This window comes from Lissotriton vulgaris, unplaced genomic scaffold, assembly GCF_964263255.1.
Source record: "Lissotriton vulgaris unplaced genomic scaffold, aLisVul1.2 SCAFFOLD_3989, whole genome shotgun sequence".
Lineage (NCBI taxonomy): Eukaryota > Metazoa > Chordata > Amphibia > Caudata > Salamandridae > Lissotriton > Lissotriton vulgaris.
In genome coordinates this window covers 158,486-183,019 of record NW_028252140.1, presented here as the reverse complement: position 1 = coordinate 183,019, position 24,534 = coordinate 158,486, and the positions used below count along the sequence as shown (strand labels likewise).

At 48.4% G+C, this 24,534-nt stretch overlaps 1 long non-coding RNA gene across 1 annotated transcript; it reads right to left on the bottom strand.

Annotated features, from left to right (window-relative positions):
• Positions 1-3,010: 3,010 nt before the first annotated feature.
• LOC147662649 (uncharacterized) lies at positions 3,011-8,646 on the bottom strand. The gene is made up of 3 exons (XR_015305514.1): positions 8,532-8,646; positions 7,063-7,131; positions 3,011-3,131 (listed from the first exon to the last, which is right to left on the bottom strand). It is a non-coding gene; the product is annotated as an uncharacterized LOC147662649 (long non-coding RNA).
• Positions 8,647-24,534: the final 15,888 nt, after the last annotated feature.

The window sequence follows — 24,534 nt, the reverse complement described above, 5'->3', positions numbered from 1 at the left end:
CGGTCCGGTCCTCGGATGCTTGATTCCGTTCTGGGAAGGACATGGCTTCTGTAGTTCGGACTGGACTGTTCCCATGGGGCACAGGGTCAGAGCTGATTTGCATATCGCCATTGTCTAACCCAGGGTGGTGTGGAGTGCAAAAAAACGATGGATTTGGGCCCAGATCTTTGGACTGGGTTGAGTGTGTGACATTGATCCACATTCGGTCCATCACCTGTTGTGTTTGCATATTCCGCCCTAAGTGCGCTGGGGATGCCCAGACGTGGGTCCCAGGCACTCCACACCACTGGAGTCAAGCTAGCCGGGCTGATGAGAGGTGTTACCTCGAAACCGGTCCGGTCCTTGGATGCTTGATTCCGTTCTGGGAAGGACATGGCTTCTGTAGTTCGGACTGGACTGTTCCCATGGGGCACAGGGTCAGAGCTGATTTGCATATCGCCATTGTCTAACCCAGGGTGGTGTGGAGTGCAAAAAAACGATGGATTTGGGCCCAGATCTTTGGACTGGGTTGAGTGTGTGACATTGATCCACATTCGGTCCATCACCTGTTGTGTTTGCATATTCCGCCCTAAGTGCGCTGGGGATTCCCAGACGTGGGTCCCAGGCACTCCACACCACTGGAGTCAAGCTAGCCGGGCTGATGAGAGGTGTTACCTCGAAACCGGTCCGGTCCTCGGATGCTTGATTCCGTTCTGGGAAGGACATGGCTTCTGTAGTTCGGACTGGACTGTTCCCATGGGGCACAGGGTCAGAGCTGATTTGCATATCGCGATTGTCTAACCCAGGGTGGTGTGGAGTGCAAAAAAACGATGGATTTGGGCCCAGATCTTTGGACTGGGTTGAGTGTGTGACATTGATCCACATTCGGTCCATCACCTGTTGTGTTTGCATATTCCCCCCCCCCCCCCCCCCCCCCCCCCCTCAGCGCCTTGAGACCCTCTCGGGTGATTCCATTGGAAAGAGGTTTTCCACCATGGCGGCAACTACTTTCCGGGCGGCCAAGGGACGGATGCGAGGGCGAGGCTGGCGGAACGGAGCTGGCGGGTGGGTGTGTAGAAGGTGAGGCGGCTGTTGAGGTATTTCGGGCCTGTGTCGTGGAGAGCCTTGTGTGCGTGGGTGAGGAGTCGGAACGTGATCCTCTTGTTGACTGGGAGCCAGTGCAGGTCTCTCAGGTGGGAAGAGATGTGGCTGCCGCTGGGGATGTTCAGGATGAGTCGTGCTGAGGCATTCTGGATGCGCTGCAGTCTCTTCAGGATCTTGGCTGTGGTTCCCGCGTAGAGGGTGTTTCCGTAGTCCAGACGGCTGGTGACAAGGGCCTGTGTGACTGTTTTCCTGGTTTCGGTGGGGATCCAACGGAAGATCTTTAGAAGCATGCGTAGGGTATTGAAGCAGGTAGACGAGACGGTGTTAACTTCCGAGAGTGTCCGAAGTAGAAAAACAATGTATAACATAATGCTTGTCCAAGAGAAATGACATGATGTCCTGATTTAGACATTCCAAGATAGTGGGATAACATTCTCGCGAATGATGGCGATAATCTGTGTCCGTTTTTATTCAACTGTGCACCGTATAAACAAGACACATCTAATTAACAACATTAGGTGTTACACAACTGATATTTTGGGCACTCAGGTGACAATACTCTTTTTATTTTCTGTCCCGTGTGATATTTAAATATTTAGATTCACAAACTGAGTGAGGTAATAACAGCTCACAAATACGGTTTCGATTATACAATTTTTTGGCAAGATATTGAAAATATATCAATATATATGATGAACTGGTGTGTTTAAGATGGCCGACACTTTTTGAGCAACATGTATTGCTCAGAGTTGATTACACTTCCGGGTCACATGGTTCAATCCCAGTGGTGCAGCACATATAGGCTATCGCTGACGTGACGCACTGAGAGTTCGACAGACTGCGCTGGATTGAATCTGTGAAATAAGTGAGGCTAGCACGAATGGTACTAAACTCAAGCGCGTCTCTCTAATGATAACCTGAATGCTAGACTTTACGTGTCTGCGATTCATTTAGGTAGCAATTGTAGTGAAGACAGATTTCACTTTGGTCAATTTGCACTAATATTGCCTTTTTCTTACACTGAATATGACACAACCTATATTACCAAGGCCGGTAAACAAAACCTGGGTCAGACTTTGCCCAGTACGGCTAAACACAACTGTAAGAACTTGTTTTGCTGAGCCATCAAATGAGAACATCTCAATACCTCTATTAGTATTAACCCTGGATATACATCGAGAGATATGTGTGTGAGGCAACCATAATATGATGTAGAAATATAACAGCAGTTCCCAGTATTTATTGATACCTGATTATAAGTTGCCCATCTAGATTAAATCGTAATAAGGCTTGAGGTAGTGCAGCGTGTAGATAGAAACTACTAAATACAAATGACATATGTAAATTATGTCTAGATCTGAAGCATAAAAACTGCCCAAAGCCAAAGACTGGAGGACATTTGATCTTCGAACTATAGTAACTCCAAATCTAGTCCTGTGGATAAGTATAAGCAGGTAATAGCTCCAATAAATAATTAAGCAAGATAGTCCACTTATTATATATATTGACTTCTGTTTTTAGACTGATAACAGGATCTCCAAAGAAACTTGTTTAATTGTTGGTGGATATATACTAGGTCACACTTGGACCACATTGTGAAGTAAGCTGCCTAGAATTTACTACTGTGATTTTTTCTAAATGAAAGAAGACAATTGTATGAGGAAGGGTACATCTTCCTTTTACAATAACTTAATTGGAATAATAAGACATTATTTGCCTCAGAGATGGGAGGCATTTGTTGAAACACGGTTATTTTTAAAATGTTGTTGAATTTCTATTGACTGTATTAATCAATTGCAATGATATATATGTAATTTGGTGGTTGGGCTAGGTGGAATGGGAAATGCTACTTACCAGTATGCATCTGTCCTTGGCATGTAGAGTTGCAGAGTCACACACTGTGCATAGATCACCATCTGGTGTTGGGACCAGATGTTTGCACTTTGTTGTTGTCCTGGAAAAGTCTTTGGAAGTCACGAGGTAGGTGACTCCTCCTTTGTACCATAGTGCGCATGGGCATCGGCTGAATCAGCGCTGTGTCGTTATTCCTGTTTTCCAAAATCAATAAAATTAGTTATCAAAAAAGGATTTTTTTGCCGTAAAACATCAGTTGGCAAACTCCTTCACCCAAACATCAGACCTCATCATCCAAAATTATACTTTAGTCAAACAAAAGCGTGGGAATCAAAGGACGAATTTACAGAACCTTGATGCAAAATAAAGACACAGTGAAGTTGCTAAACTCCTGTGGGTCTGTTATACCTCAATTCACTTCTGGACAGGCCAGCAGTTTTGAAAATAATTGAAGGTTTTTTACAAATAGACAAGAAATGCACTGTAGCACTCTCCAGGCAACCTTGAAATGTCTCCTATGAACATGCAGAGCTGTATTAAATAGAGCTCTTCTGGAGGCCAAACTTTAATCAAGTCTCCTTGGAGGGCAGAAGCTTTAAACAGTAATACCAAGGAAAAGTTGTAGGATTAACTCCGATATTATCAAGAATGAAGAGAGATGACGGATTAGAACGTATTCTTAATCCAAATAGAAAAGAATATGGAGCCTTGGGGCCTTATTCAGAGTTTGGCAGACACAATTATAAACACGGCAGATGTCCAGTCTGCAATATTACCTGTGCATTAACATTAATGGCTCTTCAAACATGGGAGGTGGGACCCCCACCACATTAGGAAGGAGTCCCCTGCCCTCCAAACTCTAAATAAGGCACTTGCTCAGCATTGGAAGCGTCTATTTTAAGGCTAGCGCTGAGTAGCTGATAGTTACCAGTGGTCGGCAAAATGTTATACGAGCTGCACAGTTACACAGATCTCGGTTGAAACCCTTAGTACAAACAGAGAGTTAAGGTAATAAAGAAACTGTACGGGCAGGGGGCAGGATTGAAATGAAATGAAAAAGGCTTCTATATAGCGCATGGCTACCCAGAGGCAGGACTAAAGGGGGGGCCCTTAGGGAAAGAGCCAGGTCTTCAGCTGTTTACGGAAAGCCAGGTGGTTAGATTCTTTCCGGAGAGAGAGTGGTAGGGAATTCCAAAGCTTAGCGGAATTGAATTAACTAGTTCTCTGTGACGATTGGTTCAGCGGTCAGTACCACTTTCTTTCTTTAGCGCTTGGACGCCTCAGGGCAGCAATCGCGCTTTATAAATCCTCCTTTCATTTCATTTCATTTCATTGTATGAGGAGTCGCAACCACTCGATCTGGCCCTCATTATTCTATGAACCTCTGCCAAGTGGAGCTCGTCAGAGCGAAGTCTTCTGGAGGCCTTGTAAGGTCTAACCAGGGCCCTGATGAGGGGTGGACCGTTTCCCTTCAGAGATTTATGGGCGACGCATTGAGCCTTAAAGCGGATTCTCTCCTATACCGGGATTGGTATGTTACTGACCAAACTCACTGGAGAAAAGAGAGGATTAAAAAATAGGATCTACCACATGGGATGGACCAATCAAAGTGATTTAGATCTGCGTTTAACATTATCAGTAAACAGAACCAGATGAGCTGACAACCTGCTCATGCCAGAGTGTAAACAGAATCATGTGTAGGCAGGCTACTGCACATGCAGCAAATTAATATGGCCTACTCCAGACAATTATAAAATTCTATATTCATTCTACTGACCTCCCGACAAATTAAACAAGAAAATCTTGCCACTAACATAAATGCACTAAACACACAGGGCCAGACGTAGGTAATCCCAGATTACTGATTCTTAAATACCGAATCATACCGATTCGGTATTTAAGAACTGGCAATCGGGATGTAGGTAATTTTACTGAATTAATTACCGAATTGGTATGATTCGGTAATTACCGAATCGGTATTTACCGATTCGGTAATTGCCATTCATTCCTATGTGCCTGGAGGCCCATAGGAATGAATGTCAATTACCGAATCGGTAAATACCGATTCGGTAATTGGGGGAAACATAGAAGGGTGGCACGGTGTCACTTTGACAGCCTGTTGCACCCCTCAATTGTGCATGGGTGCACATGTTGCAGACATACATGCCCTTAGGGCATGTATGTCTGCAACATGGCACTGTTTTAAAAGCCAAAAAAATGCTTTTGAAAGGGTTTTCATTATTTACCACCAACTTCTAGTTGGTGGTAAATAACGACTTCTTAAACCCCTGTAGCACTGATTTAAGTGCTACCTACATGTCAAAATACAGATTCGATAATTTTACAGAGTTGGTATTTTACCGAATCTGTAAAATTACCGATTCTGTATTTTAACATGCCCCTACATCCCAAAATCAAAATACTGGTCGGTAACGGCCGAAATCGGCCGTTACCGACCGGTATCTGCCTTCCTACATCTGGCCCACAGTCTCTAGCTGCTGCTAATATCAAGTGCACATACTTTCAAGATATCATCTGATGACTACAGTCTCACCCACATCCTTCATCTAACTTAAACTCCCCACTAAGCCCACTCATCATTCACTCCACACTCTCTACCACTGACCTTACTTCGTACTTTCCTCTAAGATCACCACTTTTGGGAACACCCTGCTACTTCACTTACTGCCCCTCATCTCTCTTTTATCTCTTTGCTGAACACTCTCACTTTAATTCTTTTTCTCACCTAGAGAACTGATTGCAATCCTCAAATCAGCCAATCCATCTTGCACACCATCTGACCTCTTCATGGGCATGAATGTTAAACACTTTTTGGATAAATTTCTCAGCTGAACCTCACTACTAAATCTCTCCAGCTTAACTAATATCTATTCACTGCTTCAAAACTGCTATTGTATTATTCCTTCTCAAAATCTTACTTGTGACGGTTTGTCACATGGCTCAGTTAGGCCCAGGGAGAAACGCTGCCATTTTAACATGGACACGTTCGACAAAGTTGCCTTTTCTTTCACATGATGACTTTTGACGCATTTGCATCTGTGAAAGTGAAGTATTAGTTTCTATGAAACTACATTTGCTTACGAATTCCACTTCGTAAGAACACTATCAATACACCTTGACCAACTACGGTCTGAACATACATTGTACAGATGAGACGGTTTGTTATTCGTCCATGAGGCGAAGCAGCATCAATAGATCATGAACAAGGGCGGCCTGACTAAGGTCTCGGCTTGGGAACAAGAATGCTTTTTGCTATAAATAAACAAGCATTTCTGGGTTGGGGTAGAGGAGCACTTGCTGTCATTGCAAGGTCACTCCATGCCAAAACCTTAACCCAGCTGCTTGCCAATCACTCTACGAGGAGGGATGTCCAACCTGTGAGCAAGATGGGTGTCAGGTAGCACCTGTAGCAGAAAATGGGATAGAGGATAAGGAGTGCCATGCCCTACCTTCATATATTTCTCCCTTACTATAATCACAGTCCCCTTTTACCAGCTGGCCGCTTTGCTGCCAGTAAGAAGTGGAGAGAGGGGAATCGGCAGGAGGCCCCTTTAAGACGGAGATGAGGACAGACGTCAGACGATACATGATTCAAGAAGGCGGGACGGAGAGCGCATCAGGTTGGTCAGTAGTTGGTCCAGCTACATGCAGCAAGGGAGCGCAAGGTGGAGAAACCAGACGGAGAACACCTAACAGCCTTCTGAGAGAGAGAACCGGAGCCCTGGAGAGGTCACAGCTTGTCCGTGAACAGAACACTCCAACCCGGCGGAGGAGGAAAAGCCGAAGAAGGAGACCAGACCTCAATGAAGGACGTATAGTCACTACGCCCCGGAGGGACGTGGCTCTTCCAGGTGCGTCCGGGTGTCTAAAGGGTTTTGGAAAGGGGCTCTGTCAGAGAGAGACGGGAGGGGAGGAGGAGGGGTGAAAGGGACCCAGGGAAAAGGATATAAGTGAGACGGAAAAGAAAGACAAGGGCAGAAATCATTGGCTACTCTTTTTCTTTTTTGTTACTCCAACCTCTACCCCCTCCCTTCACTTTTATGCATAGCTATTATTTATCCTTCACATCCTCCCTTGACTAAACCATGAAGCAAAAACACTTACCTGACCCTTTTCTTTCTGTCCGAGGGACGACGGCTGCCGATGCTCACCTAAGGGACTGAAGTGAAAGACCTTGTGGGAAAGAAGAATATAACAGAGACAATCAATCATTGTGATTTCCTGTAATACTAATACAAAGTGCACACCAATAAATTATTCAATGCAGTGAGCTCCTCCTTGACCGACTCTTCTAAATACTTGTTGTAGAATGTGGGCATAATTCCATTAGTCCGAGATGATGGAAAGCCTAATACAACAACTAATTCATGGTCAAGAAAAATTGGAATGGGCCAGAGAGACAGATGATGACGGCCCAAGTGGACAGGGAAATGTTCAAGGCTTTGCTCACCCAGCAGGTTGAATGCATACATAAGGTTGCTGACAGTCAAACGCACTAAACCACAAATCAACAGAGCCACCAAGGGGTACATGCAGGGCCCCCCAACATATCCCTCCAGAAATATCAACCGGCAGAGGACCCGGATGCCTTCCTTACGAATTTCGAAAGGGCTGCCCAAGCTGTGGATGTCCGGAGGGAAAGTGGCCTTTCTTTTTAGCACTGCTATTGACAGGGGAGGCCCAGGCTGGGTAGTAGGTGGCTAACCCCACAGTAAACACTCCTTACAAGGACATTAAGGCTGTCATATTGGACTGTTTGGGAATGGATCCCGAAGCATATCGGTCAAGATTCAGAAAGGAACGAGGTAAACCTGGAGGTACCCCAAAGACAATATTTTTAAAGTTAAAGGCGGCTGCTGATAAATGGGTAAGACTCCAAGAGACCAGCAAGGAACAAATATTGGTGGTCATTTATCTGGAGCAGTTTCTTGAGGCCTTACCAACACCCACCCAGAGGTGGCTATGTCAACAGCCACATCTCTCGGTGGATCAACCTGTGGAGATGGCAACGTCCTTTGCTCGGGCCCAACCAAAGACACTAGCTTTTGAACCTGATAGGTCCTCACAGTATGCCACAGGATGCATGCAAAATGAGAAGAAAACCGGGCCACCCCGGAGTCTCTGAAAGGCAAGCCCTCTAGAGGTGAGGCCGCTCCGTTCCAGGGACCCCAATGCTACGAGTGTTGGGAGTGTGGGTATATAGCTAGGACCTGTCCACCAAAAAAGTCAACGGAAGAACCGATGGATGTCAGTTGTATACCCAAAACCATCCTATATACAGAAGAAATGGGTTCTGGCTTCTACGTAAGTCTTACACTCAATGGAAAAAAACGTGACAGCCTTACTGGATTCGGGTTGTAGGCAGTCCGTCGTACAGAGCATACTGGTGAAAGACTTTCAGATCTGCCCGGAGCAGTGCTCAATTTGTAAAATATTAGGTGCAGGTGCTCACATTTTTTAAGGAGGCCACACCCACTCCCCCTGCCCCGCCCTTTCCTCAGTGGCCCCACCCACTTCATTTATTAGCTCCACCCACAACCATAAGCCTCAACACATCAGAGCCGCCTCCTCACCTCTTGAGTTCCGCAAGAAGCTGAAACCCCGGCTCTTCACATAAGCACCTTGGGGGGCTTCACACCTACACACCTGTCCAAGCGCCTGGATACCCTCTTGAGTGATTAATGCACTATGCAAATCAATAAAACATAACATAATATTATTATATGCGAACGAGGCTGCAGTGCGCCTGGTTCTGTGTATAACCGAAGGTTGAGTTGTGTGGGAAGATTGTTTGATGGATAAGTGACCGCCAACCTACGGCCAAGGAGTCTTAAGCGGTGATGGAGGCTGGCGTGGCTGCCAGGATGTAAACACAAAACCTGCTGTGTATCTTTCTTGAAACACGCTAACACTTAGCAAATATTAAAGCCAAGATATGGCACCAATCCTTTTATTGATGAAATATTAACTTCTATACTCAGTTTCCTAAAGATAAATATTATTTTAAGTGCTGAGTTGCGGTCTTAGTGATTAGAAAAAGCTAGTGATTATGATTTTGTGTGTCAAGCCAGGTGTGAAGTCACGCCTAAGTGTTTATTTATTGAAATGGCCAGAATGTCAACGTAGTTTTTGCCTAATACGCACAAACTGTACTCCGTCCTTTTCACTTTCTTTTGCCAATGCATTGTGTATTTTTTAAAGGAAAATAGCTGGTAAAGTTTCAAATAAATCAACGTCTGTGAGATTAACTTTTTTTCTCTTGCCATGATTGGTCATTCTTCTGTTCTTGTGTCCAAATTACGCAGTTTGGTACTGATGCAATAGAGTTTTCCTCTACCATGCCTATATATTGCCCACAGTGTAATCAATATCTTTTTTTTGTTTTTGTAAAAGATATTTTATTAAGGAAAGAGAAAAACAGAAACAATAGAAAGGAAAGGGGGGGATGAAGACACATGAAATGTAAATCAGAGAGGCACCCACGCAGGGGTCAATACAAAGAGGCCAGGCAGCAGGAAACGTTCATGAAGGGCTGAGCAGCGTCAACACACAGGGCAGAATGCAATGGTGCAAAAAAGAAAGAGTTCCAAAAAATGCAGCTCGGAAGAGCGTCAAGCCCCCTGAGAAGTCCGGAGGAGAAAGCCTGCATATTATCGGGCAAGTCAATGCAATCCAGAGGCTAGGTCGACCAGGTCCGTGCACGCCTCCTTGCAGTGCGGCCTCAAGGAAATCAGCATACTGTGCAAAACAATAAAAGCAATCGTCCACATCCCCTGGCAGAAAAGAAAAGCAAACCCCGAAAAAGGAAAAAACCCCTCTCCCCAGAGACTCCAACCTCCCCAGTGCGCCCACCCCCCCCGATGGTGGCAGCCAGACAACAACCGTTCATACAGGCCCGGATCACACTTGAAACAGATGTAAAGCACGTATAGTGGGTGGGCATACCGCAGACGGCAACCCACGAGAAAGAAAGCGGACCAGTGGGCCCCATCTGAAAGCAAAATTCTTAAAGTTGTTCCTAAGGATATCTGCCATCCGTTCCACACTCAGCAGCCTCCAGAGTCTAGCAAACCAAAGGGAAAGAGCCGGGGCCTCCTTCTTTTTCTATGAGGCAGCCAGAGTGAGTTTAGCCGCCCCCAGGCAGAGCCAAAGGATGTGCTTGTCGGCCCTGGTCTGGTGCTCCAGAAGCGGGTCCCGAAGGCCAAGGAGCACAAAGCCAATGGAATCCGGGACCGGGTAGCCCAGGATCTCCCTAATATGAGACAGTATCTCCTCCCAGTAGGGGCGTATGATGGGGCAGTCCCACCAGATATGGCGGAAGTCCCCCAGAAGTCCACAGCCCCGCCAACATCTGTCAGAAACTGAAGGAAAAATCCTTTTCAATCGGGTCGGATATAGATACCAATCTAACATAGTTTTCATATGAGCTTCCCTAAGATCGATTGAATGATTAAATGTGTGTAGGTCGCGCCAAAGATGTGACCATTCTGCGTCGGAGAGGTCTCTTCCCAGGTGCCCTTCCCACAACTCCATGTATCTAGGGCGAGGTGAAACAGCCGTGGTTATCAGCAAGTCGTAGAGAAAGGAAATCACCCCCTTCATGGAGGATGTGCGGGTAATGTAGGACTCAAAAGCAGTGGGAGGCCTCGTTGCAGCGTCCCTCACCTCAGGAGACAGTGCCCAATGTAGCAGCTGGGCATGTCGGTAGCGTTCAGTAGGTGGCACACCATAATCACGCATGCAGTTCTGGAAGGTGAGCGGCTCATAGCCATGAAACAAGTGTGTAAGTGCATGGCAACCTCCCGCCTTCCATCTATCAAAAGGCCCCTCAACTAGCGCCGGCGGGAATGCAGGATTAAAGTGAATAGGTGTGAAGGGGGAAGGAAAGGAAGTCCACCGCTCATCATGAGAGACCGAGTCCCAAACCTTCAGAGTGGTGCTAGTAGGGGTGCTAATGTATGCGTTGCGAGGCCGATCCCCTTTCGCCTTCCAAACCAGGTCCCAAATAGAGCGACCCGCCACACTCCTGTCCATGTGCAACCAATGCTTCTCCGACTCCATTTGAGTCCATTCAGCCAACACCCGGAGTTGTGCTGCTATATAGTAAAGGAGCATGTCCGGCAGGCCAGCCCCGCCCTTCCTCAGAGGTCGGCGAAGCGTAAGAAAGGAAAGTCTGGCTCGGCCCCCTTGCCAGACGTAGCGCAGAATCATGGTTTTCAGTCGCCGAAAGAAACCCCCGTCCAAGGAGATGGGGAGGGCTTGGAACAAGTACAGAAGCTTGGGGAGCAGCGTCATCTTGACGGCATTTACGCGTCCAAGCCAAGAAATAAACATAGGCTTCCAGCGAGTCAACTCAGCCTGTATCTGAGACAGCAGGGGAGGGAAGTTAGCCGCATATAGGGTGGCGATGGAAGAGGTCAGCTGGACCCCAAGATATTGAATGGAGGAGCCCGCCCAGGCCAGGGGAGTGAGCGGTCGGATGCGCTCTACCTCAGAGGGCGGAAGCGTGAGATTAAGTATGTATGATTTGCCAGGGTTCACACGGAACCCTGCCACCGCTTCGAATTGGGACAGCACGTCCTGCACCCGCGGGAGGGAGGTCCCGGGGTCAGTTAGCGACAGAAGGACATCGTCAGCAAACAAAGAGATTTTATGCTGTTCCCCGGAAAAGGGGAGGCCCACAATATCCGGATCCTCACGAATCCTAATAGCAAGAGGCTCTATGCTAAGAGCAAAAAGTAAGGGGTATAGGGGGCAGCCCTGCCTTGTGCCTCGAGAATGAGCAAAAAATGGAGAGACATGGCCGTTCACCATGACCCTCGAGCGCGGGTCGTGATAGTTGGCCCGAAGCATAGTTATAAACGTGGGGGAAAAGCCAAACGCCTGCAGAGTGCTAAAGAGAAAGTTCCAGTCCACCCGGTCGAATGCCTTTTCGGCGTCAAGGCCGAGCAGGACAGCCGGGATCCGAAAGCGTTCGGCCTTCTCAATCAGGTGAACTAGGCGTCTAGTGTTATCGTGGGTCTGGCGACCCTTTATAAAGCCTGATTGGTCCGGATGAATGAGAGCTGGCATAAGGTCCTTAAGGCGAGCGGCCAAGAAAGAAGAATACAACTTAGCATCAATATTCAGGAGGGCAATGGGTCGATAGGATTCACACCTGGAGGGGTCTTTCCCCGTCTTGGGAATTATCGAGATCATAGCCTCCGCCATAGAACCCGAGGTGTGGCCCTCATCCCTCATGGCGTTGAAGAGGAGCACCAAGCGGTCCCCCAGCTCGGACGCGAACGTCTGATAAAAGGAGGCTGTATAGCCGTCCGGGCCCGGTGCTTTATGCGGCTTGAGAGACCGAATGGCAGATAGTACCTCCTCCCTAGTAATCGGGGCCTCCAGAAGGTCATTCCACTCTTTGGAGACCTGCGGTAGCGCCAGGTTCTCCAGATATGCTCGTTGAGCGGACGGCACCAAGCGATCCGCCGAGTACAGAGCAGCATAGAAATCACCAAAGAGCGCAGCCTTATCCGCGTCCTTATGCTCCACTACCCCGAAGGGGTTCCGAATACCACCCACATATTCTCTCTCACGTTTATCACGGAGCTGCCGTGCTAAGTGCTTCCCCACTTTGTTGCCCTGAGCGTAGGAGAGGCGCCGTAAGCGTATTAGAGTATATTCTGCTCGGTTATTATAATGCGCCCTGAGCTTCCCACGCACCGCCGCTAGAGGGCGAAGTGTTCTTCTAGAAGGATTCTGCTTATGTGCAGTTTCCAACGTGGTCAGTTCCGCCTCCAATGCCTCCCTCCTTTCCCGCCGAAGTCTATTCAGGGCGGAGTTCAGAGCAATGCATGTACCACGTGTCGACGCCTTGAAGGCGTCCCATTTGGTAAAGATCGAGGTGTCGCCAATCTTATTCAGCTCAAAGAACTCCCCAATGGCCGCCCGAAGCTTCTTGCAGGATTCCTCATCTCGCGTGAGGGATGCCGGGAAATACCATTTGCGATGAGGGGACGAATCAGGGGCCCAGTTCAAGCATGTCGCCAAAAGGCTATGATCCGAAACTGAAAGTGGAAAAATTTTGCTATCCCGCAGGTCACCCTGTAAAGATTGATGCACAAAGATATGGTCGAGACGGGAGTATGTGTGATGAACATGAGAATAGAACGTGTAGTCCCTAGTGCGGGGGTGGAGGGAGCGCCAGCTATCAATAAGGCCCAAACTTAACGAAGTATCGCGCAGCTCCGGGGAAAAGAGACCCGTCTCAGTTCTCTATTGATGCGAACAATCAAAATCTTTATCCCAAACCAAGTTGAAATCCCCCAGTACAATCAACGCTCCCTCCCCAAAGTCCCCAATCACATTCAAGAGAGACTCAAGGAACCCATGCTGCCCCGTATTTGGAGCATAGACCACCACCCACGTGCAGAGTTTACCCATGAGCATCCCCTTCACTATCAACCACCTCCCCTCTTTGTCCCCCCGCACCCCCACAGGTTGAAACTGAAGGGCAGATCGGAACAAAAGTGCCACCCCACGGTGCTTAGTAGTGGCAGATGATTTATAAATCAGGGGATACTGCCTGTGCTTGAACCTGGATTCATCTTTGCGGGCCAAATGAGTCTCCTGCAGGCCCACCACATCCAGTTGATGATCCAGAATATATTTCCAAATCTTTTGACGCTTCTGAGGCGAGTTAAGGCCTTTAACGTTCCAAGAACCTATCGTAACAGGCAACATCGAAACCAACCTCCACACCCATCGCTTCCATCAATGCAGCCCAACTCTAACGACACACCAGACGCATCACAGCCACACCAGGTTCCAATATACCACCACCGGGGACCATCCCCAACAAGCCCACAGGAGCCCTCAGGAGTCTCAAAAACAAACCATAAAAAGAGGAAAACGAAAAGTAGAGAAAGAACAATGAAAGTCAGACATGACCGTAAGGGTCGGGGGTAGAAGACCCAGGTAATGCCCCCCCCCCGATTCCAGGGCCGGGGTAACCCTCCATTGGAGAAAAGTCCCACAGAGTACCTGAGATGGTAGAGCCCTCCGGCTCCCACTAGCCGCTGATGACGGGGCCTAGGCCGCCGAGGAGCTGTCCACTCGGCTCGATTCAGTCACCTGGGCCACCGAGGCCAAAGCATCTCCCCTTTCAGTCTGGCTCGCTGACGGGGAGGGCCCCTCCGTTGTGCGCTGTCGGCCCGCTCTCTGCCAAGGCGGGGATCGGGAGCGGCGACGTCTTCTCGGTGAGGCAGTAGCGTCCGCCGAAGCAGATGTTTCCTCCATTCCCAGCAAGTCCCTGGCAGCCGCCACAGTTCGCACTTGCACCAATCTGTTCTGCCATCGGAAGATGAGCCGAAAGGGGTGACCCCAGGAGTAGGACACCCCGTGTTCCCTCAGGAAAGCCGTGACTGGGCGAAAGTCCCGTTGCTTCTGCAGGGTGGTGGCCGCCAGGTCCTGAAAAAGTTGGGGGCTGTGTCCGCGAAAAAGCAAATTGTTAGTGTCCCTCGCCTTCCGCAGGATCGTCTCCTTCAGCTGAAAGTCGTGGACACAAGCCAAGATGTCGGGGGGCGGCGAGCGCGCGCCACGCGGCAGGCCCACTCGATGTACCCTGTCCAGCTTGATCTCGTCGCGTTCGTCCTCCGCCAAGATGTGTAGAAAGAGAGCCTCCACATATTCCCGCAGATTGCCACCGTCTCCATCTGAGGGCACCGCTCTAATTCGAATGTTATTGCGACGGGACCTGTTTTCCAGGTCCTCGCAGTGGGTCTGGAGATCCAGATTCTGCTCACGAAGCTGGAGCAGGTCCTGCTGTAGCTGATGGACATCCCCACTGAGGCCCAAGTCATGGTCCTCCAGAGTAGCCACACGCTCGCCAATGCCGTCTACATCTCGACGGACTTCACGGAGGTCGGAGGCCAGTTGCGCTTTCAGTTCCGTGATATCCTCCTTGATGGAGGAAAAAAGCTCGATCAGGAAGGCCTTCGTGACCGGGCCGTCAGCGTCGTCTTTGGTCGGCGACTTGCTAGGGCCTGGGGGCGAGCCAGAGGCCCCCTTCCCAGGACCTCCCTTCCCCGGTTTATTCAGGCGATTCCTCGTCGACATGGTGCGACGTCCCAATGCCGAAGAGAGGAGGCAAGATGGCACCACTGCACCGATCGGTCGCCGATGACGTTGTCCAGCAAGGCCCCAGACAGGACGGCGCCTCCTTGTCACCTCCGTACGGCGATGGTCGCCAGCTGGGCCACTGGAACCACAGGCGGGCTCATCACAGCGCCAATGTAGGGGACACGCACAGAAAAAGCTTCACTCGGTCGCCAGCCAAAGTCTCAAGTCCCCTCTCGCAAAGGGTCGAAGCCGCCCAGACAAAGCCCCGTAGGCCGCTCCGGAGCAAGTGCGTCACCAAGTTAACACCTCGACCAAGTCCGCCGTCCCGTGTCGTAGCTCGACGGGAGAAGGGACAAACCAATGCAGGGCGCCTCAGGAGACCCAGGAGAATCAAAGCCGGGGTTTTAATCGCCCCGGTACTGCTACACAAAGCTATGAAGGGCTCGGGGTGCCGGAGGAGCTCGCAGGCACGTCTTACTCCGTCGCCATCTTGGCCACGCCCCGTAATCAATATCTTTTGAACCTGTTAACCATTGCAAACTTCAATTTTCACACATCATTCAGTAAATAGCTGATTTTGCATATCAGGCAGAAGTGCAAATATCGGTGCAAAATGGTACAGCAGGAGAGCAAAGTGTATGACTCCTGACCATGGCAAACAGAAGTGGGACCCAGAGGTTGAGTAGCTTGATCAGGGTACTATCTTTTTGGAATGGGAAGTCAAGATTTGATTTTAGAACATTTTGTTCCAATAGCGTAGCCAGTGTGTCATGGGCCCTAGTGCAAAGCAGAAAATGCCCCTACCCACACCCACTGCTAGCTGCTGTTTGGATTGTAAACAACAGCAGTAGGCCAGCTGAATGAGGCTCAGTGCTCCTGCACCTGCTGCATCAATGGAAACAACGTTCCTGGTTAATTTCAAACCAAGAAAAGTAGTCCTAAGATCAGCCCCTGCAAATAAAACCCTAAATAAACACTCTGTTAGGTTTTTTGATACAACTGAGACACATACATCCCTCCGTGTCACCACAACAGAATCATAACTCTGTACCAGCTCCTTGCTGAGGAGTCACTGGACCTAGGAGGTAAGAGTGTGATTGAGAGGGGTGGGCTGTGCCTGTGTGGAGCTTGTTCCAGAGTGTAACGCTGCTCTCTGTGGGATGCACATTCCTGTGGTGGCCATGGTGGTGTGTTAATAATGCTCGTCATTGCAGCATGAATGACTGGCCGTGCACTCATTGCACTGTCCTGTGAAGCCCGGGTTCTGCAGCGCCCCCGTGTGCACAGAGCATAAGCGATTGTGAAAGGTAGACTGGAGTCCTCGGCACACACGTTTGCCTCCGCCAGCGCCAAGCACCATCTCTGACAGATGGCTCACCACATTAGGCCTAAGAGCAAACTGCCCCTTCGGAGAATGACTGGAATGACTAGCTGGCGGTGGCGGTTAGAAACGCTGGGCTTGGACTGGTCTGTGTGCGCCTTTTTCCTTTTATAAAATTCAGAAACAGATCTTTCGGGGGAACACCAGACTCTTGGAAGAGACTACTTCTTTATTAGTTAAGATCTGACAAGAGGACTTTTTTATCCCTTTTGCTCAAGAAAACACACCCCCCTAGCTCTCAGCACTCTTTCCATCCCTGCCTCTTTGCAACATTTTTTCCTAATGTGTACACAAAATATGGCATTTGGCTTCCTGCTCATCACAGTTGTTTATATTCCTACCATAAATAAGCCCCAGCAGCAATCTGCACTTAATCACAGTTGTTTATATTCCTACCATAAATAAGCCCCAGCAGCAATCTGCACTTAATCACAGTTGTTTATATTCCTACCATAAATAAGCCCCAGCAGCAATCTGCACTTAATCACAGTTGTTTATATTCCTACCATAAATAAGCCCCAGCAGCAATCTGCACTTAATCACAGTTGTTTATATTCCTACCATAAATAAGCCCCAGCAGCAATCTGCACTTAATCACAGTTGTTTATATTCCTACCATAAATAAGCCCCAGCAGCAATCTGCACTTAATCACAGTTGTTTATATTCCTACCATAAATAAGCCCCAGCAGCAATCTGCACTTAATCACAGTTGTTTATATTCCCACCATAAATAAGCCCCAGCAGCAATCTGCACTTAATCACAGTTGTTTATATTCCTACCATAAATAAGCCCCAGCAGCAATCTGCACTTAATCACAGTTGTTTATATTCCTACCATAAATAAGCCCCAGCAGCAATCTGCACTTAATCACAGTTGTTTATATTCCCACCATAAATAAGCCCCAGCAGCAATCTGCACTTAATCACAGTTGTTTATATTCCCACCATAAATAAGCCCCAGCAGCAATCTGCACTTAATCACAGTTGTTTATATTCCTACCATAAATAAGCCCCAGCAGCAATCTGCACTTAATCACAGTTGTTTATATTCCCACCATAAATAAGCCCCAGCAGCAATCTGCACTTTTGTTAGCAAAGAAGTTTCAATGTGTCACCTTGGGAAAAACTGAAACTGTATTTAACAAGGACCCTATTTTACAAGGAAGACTGATCATCAGATTTTTTTTGTTTTTAGGGTGTATCCATTTCTGGTACTAACATTACTTGTCTTAAATCTCTCACCTCCAACTGGACTGACCTTTTACCCAGTGCTCTCTTGCCAGAAGTTTTTAGGGGATTCCCAACGGTTCCCTCTGCCACTTCCTCTGCTTGCTCCACGTCCTCTCATCGAACTCAACTATTCCTTCTCTTTTCCATGGGATTCCTTCGTGGCCAGACCTGGGGGATTGGATGGGGAGAAGCAACCAGCTCTCATGCTGCCAGGAGTGCCCCGGAAGTCGATTTGTGCCTGTTCCATCTGTATTGAGGCCTGCCCTGTCCCTGCAGAGCCTTGAAGCTGCCTCCACCACAGCCTCCCTCACCCCTTCATTACTTGCTCTGCAGCTGACCGACTCCGATCGAGCCTCAAACAATGAACGAAGCTTCACCATGAAAAAGTCAGCACCTGCAACACTCCTCAGGCTTTGGAGCATACCCATGACTCTCAATTCTATAGACCCGGCCCTGAGAAATAGGTGCTTGTGCTTAGCACCTGAAAGCACCGGCACAAATTATGCACTGGCCCGGAGAAAAAGACACTCATCTGCTGCGTTCATGGAGACATCAGAACCTATCCAATAGCCGAAATCCCCATCAAGTTACCCAATGACAGTACTCTACTGGGTAGGTGTATTGGACAACCTATCCGAACAACTAATTTTGGACACAGACTATCCAGAATTCATCTCTTTGCTCAAAAGCACACTGAGGGAGACTCCTACACCCCCTTGTACGCTGCTCACACAAGCCCCTTGGCTTTCGGACTGGTCATTTCAGTATGCCCATTTCAAAGATCTCACCCGCCAGAATGCCTGGCAACAAGCGCAGAACCCAGTGATGCCGTCCTCATTCCCCTCATTCATCCTCAAAAACAATTTAATATACAGGATAGAAAAAGAAGATGATCCCCCACAGTTAGTGGTTCTCAAGAGATTACGTGATCAAATATTTTTTGCCCAGTCACACATTCTAGCAGGTCACAGTGGGCCTGAAAAAATAATCCAGACTGTGTTGAGATATTTTTATTGGCCAGGGATATTCGCCAATGTAGATAAATACTGCAGGGTGTGTGAAATATGTCAGAAGAAGGAACCCAAAAAAACCCCTGGCGTTCCCGTACAACCTCTACCAATCATCGATAACCCCTTTGAGAGGATAAGTATGGATTTACTGGGTCCTCTCCCAAAATCGGAAAAATTATGTATCTATATACTGGTTATTTTCGATTACGCAACTCGATACCCAGAATCATTTCCCCTCTGAACACCAAGCACGAAAAAAAATCTGTGAAAAGTTACTAGAACTGTTTTCGAGGGTAGGATTTCCCACAGAGATTTTGACAGACCAGGGAACCCCCTTTGTTTCTCGTTTATTGAAACAAGTCTCTAAAACCTTGAAAATTACCCAAATAAGAAAATCGGTTTATTACCCTCAGACAGAGGGTCTGTGCAAGCGATATAACGCCACCTTCAATCTAACCATGAACAAAATTCTAACCACCGAAGGGAAAGAATGGGACATGTTGTTGCCCCTCGCCCTCTTTGTTATTAGAAGCCAGGTTTAGAGAAGCTTGGGTTGTTCTCCCTTTGAATATCTTTACGGGAGACAGCCACAAACCTTGCTAGAAATGACAAGAGAAGCGTGGGAACAAGAGAAACAAGAAGACACGCAAAACCTTCTAGAATACACCCAAAGCCTAAGAAACCGCATACAGAAACTGTGAGATTTGGCTCACGACAACCTAGAAAAAGCTCTAAGAAGCCAGCAGATGTCTTACAATAAAGGAAAGAGGTGACAACAGTTACAGGTCCATGACTGTGTGCTCCTACTCCTACCTTCCTCTATACGCCAAAAAAGGGCAGAATTGAAGGGACCATATGTAGTTGTTGAAAGGATAGGCCTCACTACTTACCAGTTACGCCTTTCCTCAACCAAAACCTAGATATACCACATAAATCTACTAAAGAAATGGTTGGGACCCCTCCCCAAAGACACCCATTACGTTTTGTCTGACTCAAAACCCATTGCTTCAACATTGAATAAATTGCCCATAAACGAACATCTAACAGAGGAACAAAAAGTGTCTCTTCAGACCCTCTTAGAGTCCTTCTCCTCCATCTTTTCCGACCTCCTGGGAAAAACAACAATACTCAAGCATGTAATTGTTACCCCACCAAATAAAGTAATAAAACAATGCCCCTACAGAATACCAGGCGTTAGGCGGGACGCAGTTCCGGCCGAAATAGAGAGCATGTTACAACTAGGAGTCATAAAACCTTCCAGCAGTAACTGGTCTCCCCCATTGTCATAGTTCTGAAACCTGATGGTTCCATTCGTTTTTGTATATACTTCTGAGCAGTCAATGCCATCTCGAAATTTGACTCGTCAGCACGCCACGGCCCCGGAGGGACTTTGCTCTTCCAGGAGCCTGGGAGTCTACGGGGCTTTTGGAAAAGGGGTGAGTCAGAGAGGGACGGGCGGGGAGGCGGAGGGGTGAAAGGGACCCAGGGAAAAGGAAATAAGTGAGACGGAAAAGAAAGACAAAAGCAGAAATCATTCGCTACTATTTTTCTTTTGGTTACTCCAACCTCTACCCCCTCCCTTCACATTTATGCATAGCTATTATGTATCCCTCACATCCTCCCTTGACTAAACCATAAAGCAAAAACACTTACCTGAGTATTTTCCTTCTGTCCGAGGGACGACGGCGGCCGAGGCTCACCTAAGGGACTGAAGTGGAAGACCCTAAGGGAAAGAAGAATACAAAAGAGACAATCAATCATTGTGATTTCCTGTAATACTAATAAAAAGTGCACACCGAGAAATTCTTCAATGCAGTGAGCCCCTTCTTGACCGACTCTTCTACAATGGGGAGCTACAAACTCTCCCTCCAGGGAATGGGAGACAGAGACACACACACACATACACGCACGCACACACACACACACACACACACAGGAAAGCATCGTAGGGAAACGCCTGATACAGTTTTTATATGCTGGCATATGTACTTTGTTTTAGAAAGATGGTGGAACTATTTATTTTGTTCAATGTGCTTATACTGCTATTTACTTTTATCACCTCTTTCTTCACCGGAAGAACCCAGAGAGTCCGCCTCCCCCTTTCCGATCAAAAGCCACCACGATCACCTGCGGCGTACCCCAAGGATCATCCCTCAGCCCTACCCTTTTCAATATCTACATGGCACCGCTCGCCAACATCATTCGAGCACACCACCTCAACATCATCTCGTACACCGACGATACCCAGCAGATCCTCTCCCTCACCAGGGACCTGGCCACCACCAAATCCAACCTCCAAAAGGGAATGAAGGCTGTTGCAGACTTGATGAAGACTAGCCGGCTGAAACTGAACTCGGACAAGACAGGAGGTCCTCATCCTCAGATCCACCCGCTCCGCATGGGACGACTCCTGGTGGCCGGCTATGCTGGGAGCTGCCCTGATACCCACCAACATCACATGCAACCTGGAGTTCATTGTGGACTCCGCGCTCTCTATGGCCCAGCAAGTTAATGCTGTTTCCTCTTCCTGCTTCAACACCCTCCGCATGCTCTGAAAGATCTACAGATGGATCCCCACCAAAACCAGAAGGACGGTCACCCAAGCAATCGTCAGCAGCAAGCTGGACTATGGCAACGCCCTCTACGCAGGAACCACGGCCACACTCCAGAAGAGACTCCATTGCCTACAAAACGCCTCAGCACGCCTCATCATCGGACTCCCTCGCAACAGCCACATCACCACCCACCTGAGAAACCTGCACTGGCTCCCGGTCAACAAGAGGATCACCTTCAAGCTCCTCAGCCACTGTACAGCAGCACTCTGCAGCACCACTGTACAGCAGCACTCTGCAGCACCACTGTACAGCACCACTCTGCAGCACCACTGTACAGCAGCACTCTGCAGCACCAATGTAAACCACCACTCTGCAGCACCACTGTACAGCAGCACTCTGAAGCACCACTGTACAGCAGCACTCTGCAGCACCACTGTACAGCACCACTCTGCAGCACCACTCTGCAGCACCACTCAACAGTACCCCTAAACAACACCAATATAAACCACCACTCTGTAGCACCCCTCTGCAGCACCACTGTACAGTACCACTGTACAGCACCACTGTGCAGCACCACTCTACAGCAATTCTACAGCACCAATCTACAGCACCACACTACAGCACCACTCTACAGCACCCCTGTGGTTGTGTGTGGTTGTGGTTGTGTGTGGTTTGTGGTTGTGTGTGTGTGTGGTTGTGTGTGTATTTGTGGTTGTGTGTGTGGGTGTGGTTGTGTGTGGTTGTATGTGTGGTTATGTGTGGGTGTGTGTGGTTGAGTGTGGTTGTGTGTGGATGTGGTTGTGTGTGGTTGTGTGTGGTGTGTGTGTATTTGTTGTTCTGTGTGTGGGTGTGGTTGTGGGTGTAGTTGTGTGTGTGGTTGTGTGTGTGGTTGTGTGTGGGTGTGGTTGTGTGTGTGTGTGATTGTGTGTGGTTGTGTGTGTGTTTGTGTGTGTGTGTGGTTGTGGGTGTGTGGTTGTGGGTGTGGTTGTATGTGGTTGTGATTGTGTAAGGTTGTGTGTGCGGTTGTGTGTGGATGTGGTTGTGTGTGTGGTTGTTTGTGTGGTTGTGTGTGTGGTTGTGTGGTTGGGGGTGTGGTTGTGTGTGTGTGAGTGTGGTTGTGTGTGTGTGGTTATGTAAGGCTGTGGGTGTGGTTGTGGGTGTGGTTGTGTGGTTGTGTGTGTGTGTGTGGTTGTGTGTGTGTGGTTGTCGTTGTGTAAGGTTGTGGGTGTGCTTGTGTGTGGGTATGGTTGTGTGTGTGGTTATGGGTGTGGTTGTGTGTGGGTATGGTTGTGTGTGTGGGTGTGGTTATGGGTATGGTTGTTTGTGTGTGAGTGTGGTTATGTGTGTGAGTGTGGTTGGGTGTGTGAGTGTGTGTGTGGGGTTGTGTGTGGTTGTGTGTGGTTGTGGGTGTGGTTGTGGGTGTGTGTGGTTGTGTGTTTGTGTGGCTGTGTGTGTGGGTATGTGGGTGTGTGTGTTGTGTGTTTATGTGTTGGTTGTGATGAAAGGCTAGGCAGGGAAGGGGGTTTGAACAGAGGAGGAGGGCAGCGTGGGAGGTGGTGGAGGAGTGTGCTGTAAGGTTTACTGAGCCATGAAAGAAAGGAACAAGCAACTTAATGACCCGTGACTGAGGAGACAGATGGCGGCTGCAGCGTGTGCATGCCCGCATGAACGCAAGGCTGTAGCCAGTCTGTAGCATTTTCAAAACTCACTTACTAAAGTCTCTCCAAGCAGTGCATGCGCGCTGACTCAGCGAGACCTAAAAGCACACTGACATTTTTAATTGGTGAGGAAAAAAAGATTTTTAGGGTTGTGGGTGTGTGTTTGTGTGTGTAGTTGTGTGTGTGGTTGTGTGTGTGGTTGCGGTTGTGTAAGGTTGTGGGTGTGGTTGTGTGTGGTTGTGGTTGTGTGTGTGGTTGTGGTTGTGTAAGGTTGTGGGTGTGGTTGTGTGTGTGGTTGTGGGTGTGGTTGTGTGTGTGTGGTTGTGTGTGTGGTTGTGGTTGTGTGAGGTTGTAGGATTGGTTGTGTGTGTATGGCTGTGTGTGTGGTTGTGTGTGTGTGTGGTTGTGTGTGTGTTGTGTGTTTATGCGTTGGTCGTGAGGTAAGGCTAGGCAGGGAAGGGGGTTGCTACAGACCTTCTGTCGCAGCAGCAGGGGATGGTCCTCTATCCGAACCTGTCCAGCCTCCACCTACATGCGTGGAGATTGAGCAGCGGCAGTTGATGCCATTTGACTTGCCTCCTGAAGTCTGTGATGTCATTCTGCCAGCCAGGCATCTCTCCACAAAAACGGTATACGCCTGCAGGTGGAACAAATTTGTGGCATGGTCAACAGCAAAGGCTGTGGATCCCCTTTCCGCCCTTCTTTCTGAGGTTCTCCTTTTTCTTCTTCCCTGACCCAGCAGGGCTCTACTCTGGGCACCATCAAGGGATATCTTTCAGCTTTTTCAGCCTTCTTGAGGCTTCCTGATCAGCCTTCTCTCTTTAAGTCTCCTGTTGTAAGTAGGTTCTTTGAAAGGCATTACTAACATGCTTTCTCCTGTTCCTTTCGTAATGCCCCAGTGGGACTTGAATCTAGTATTAACCTATCTGATGTGTGCTCCGTTTGAGCCACCCATCAACTGTCCTCTTCGTCTTCTGACTCTCAAAACTGCTTTCCTGGTTGCCATCACTTCTGCCAGAAGAGTGAGTGTGCTCCAGGCTCTTTCCTCTAAGCCTCCTTTCCTCTCCATCCATCTGGACAAAGTTGTTCTGAGGACTCGTCCTTCTTTTCTGTCCAAGGTGGTTACTGCCTTTCATATCGGCCAGACCATTACCTTGCCCACCTTCTTTCCGCCTCCGCATCCTTCAAAAGAGGAAGAGAGACTCCACCGTCTGGCCCAAAATGTGCGCTTTCTTTTTACCTGAACCGCACACAACAGTTACGGGTGGACAACCAACTTTTTGTTGGCTAAGTGGGCATTAAGAAGGGACGGGCGTGCACAAACGGACCATCTCTCAGTGGGTTGTCTTGTGCATCAAAGTCTTTTATTCCTTCTCCAGCTTCCTCAGTTTCTGTTCCGGTTTCTGGTTCATTAACTATTCCATTTGCACTGCCTCGAGAATCTTGAGTGTTGGATTTCAAGAACATTATATCTTTAGGCAGGCTCACTGATGGGTCTGGGCCTAAATCCATTTTTTTTGCTCACCATGCCATTGCAGTTTGGACCCAGCCATATGCAAATCAATCTTGACCCTGCACCCAATTGGAACAGTCCAGCTCGAACTGCCAGGCCAGGTCCTCTCTGAACTGGAAACAA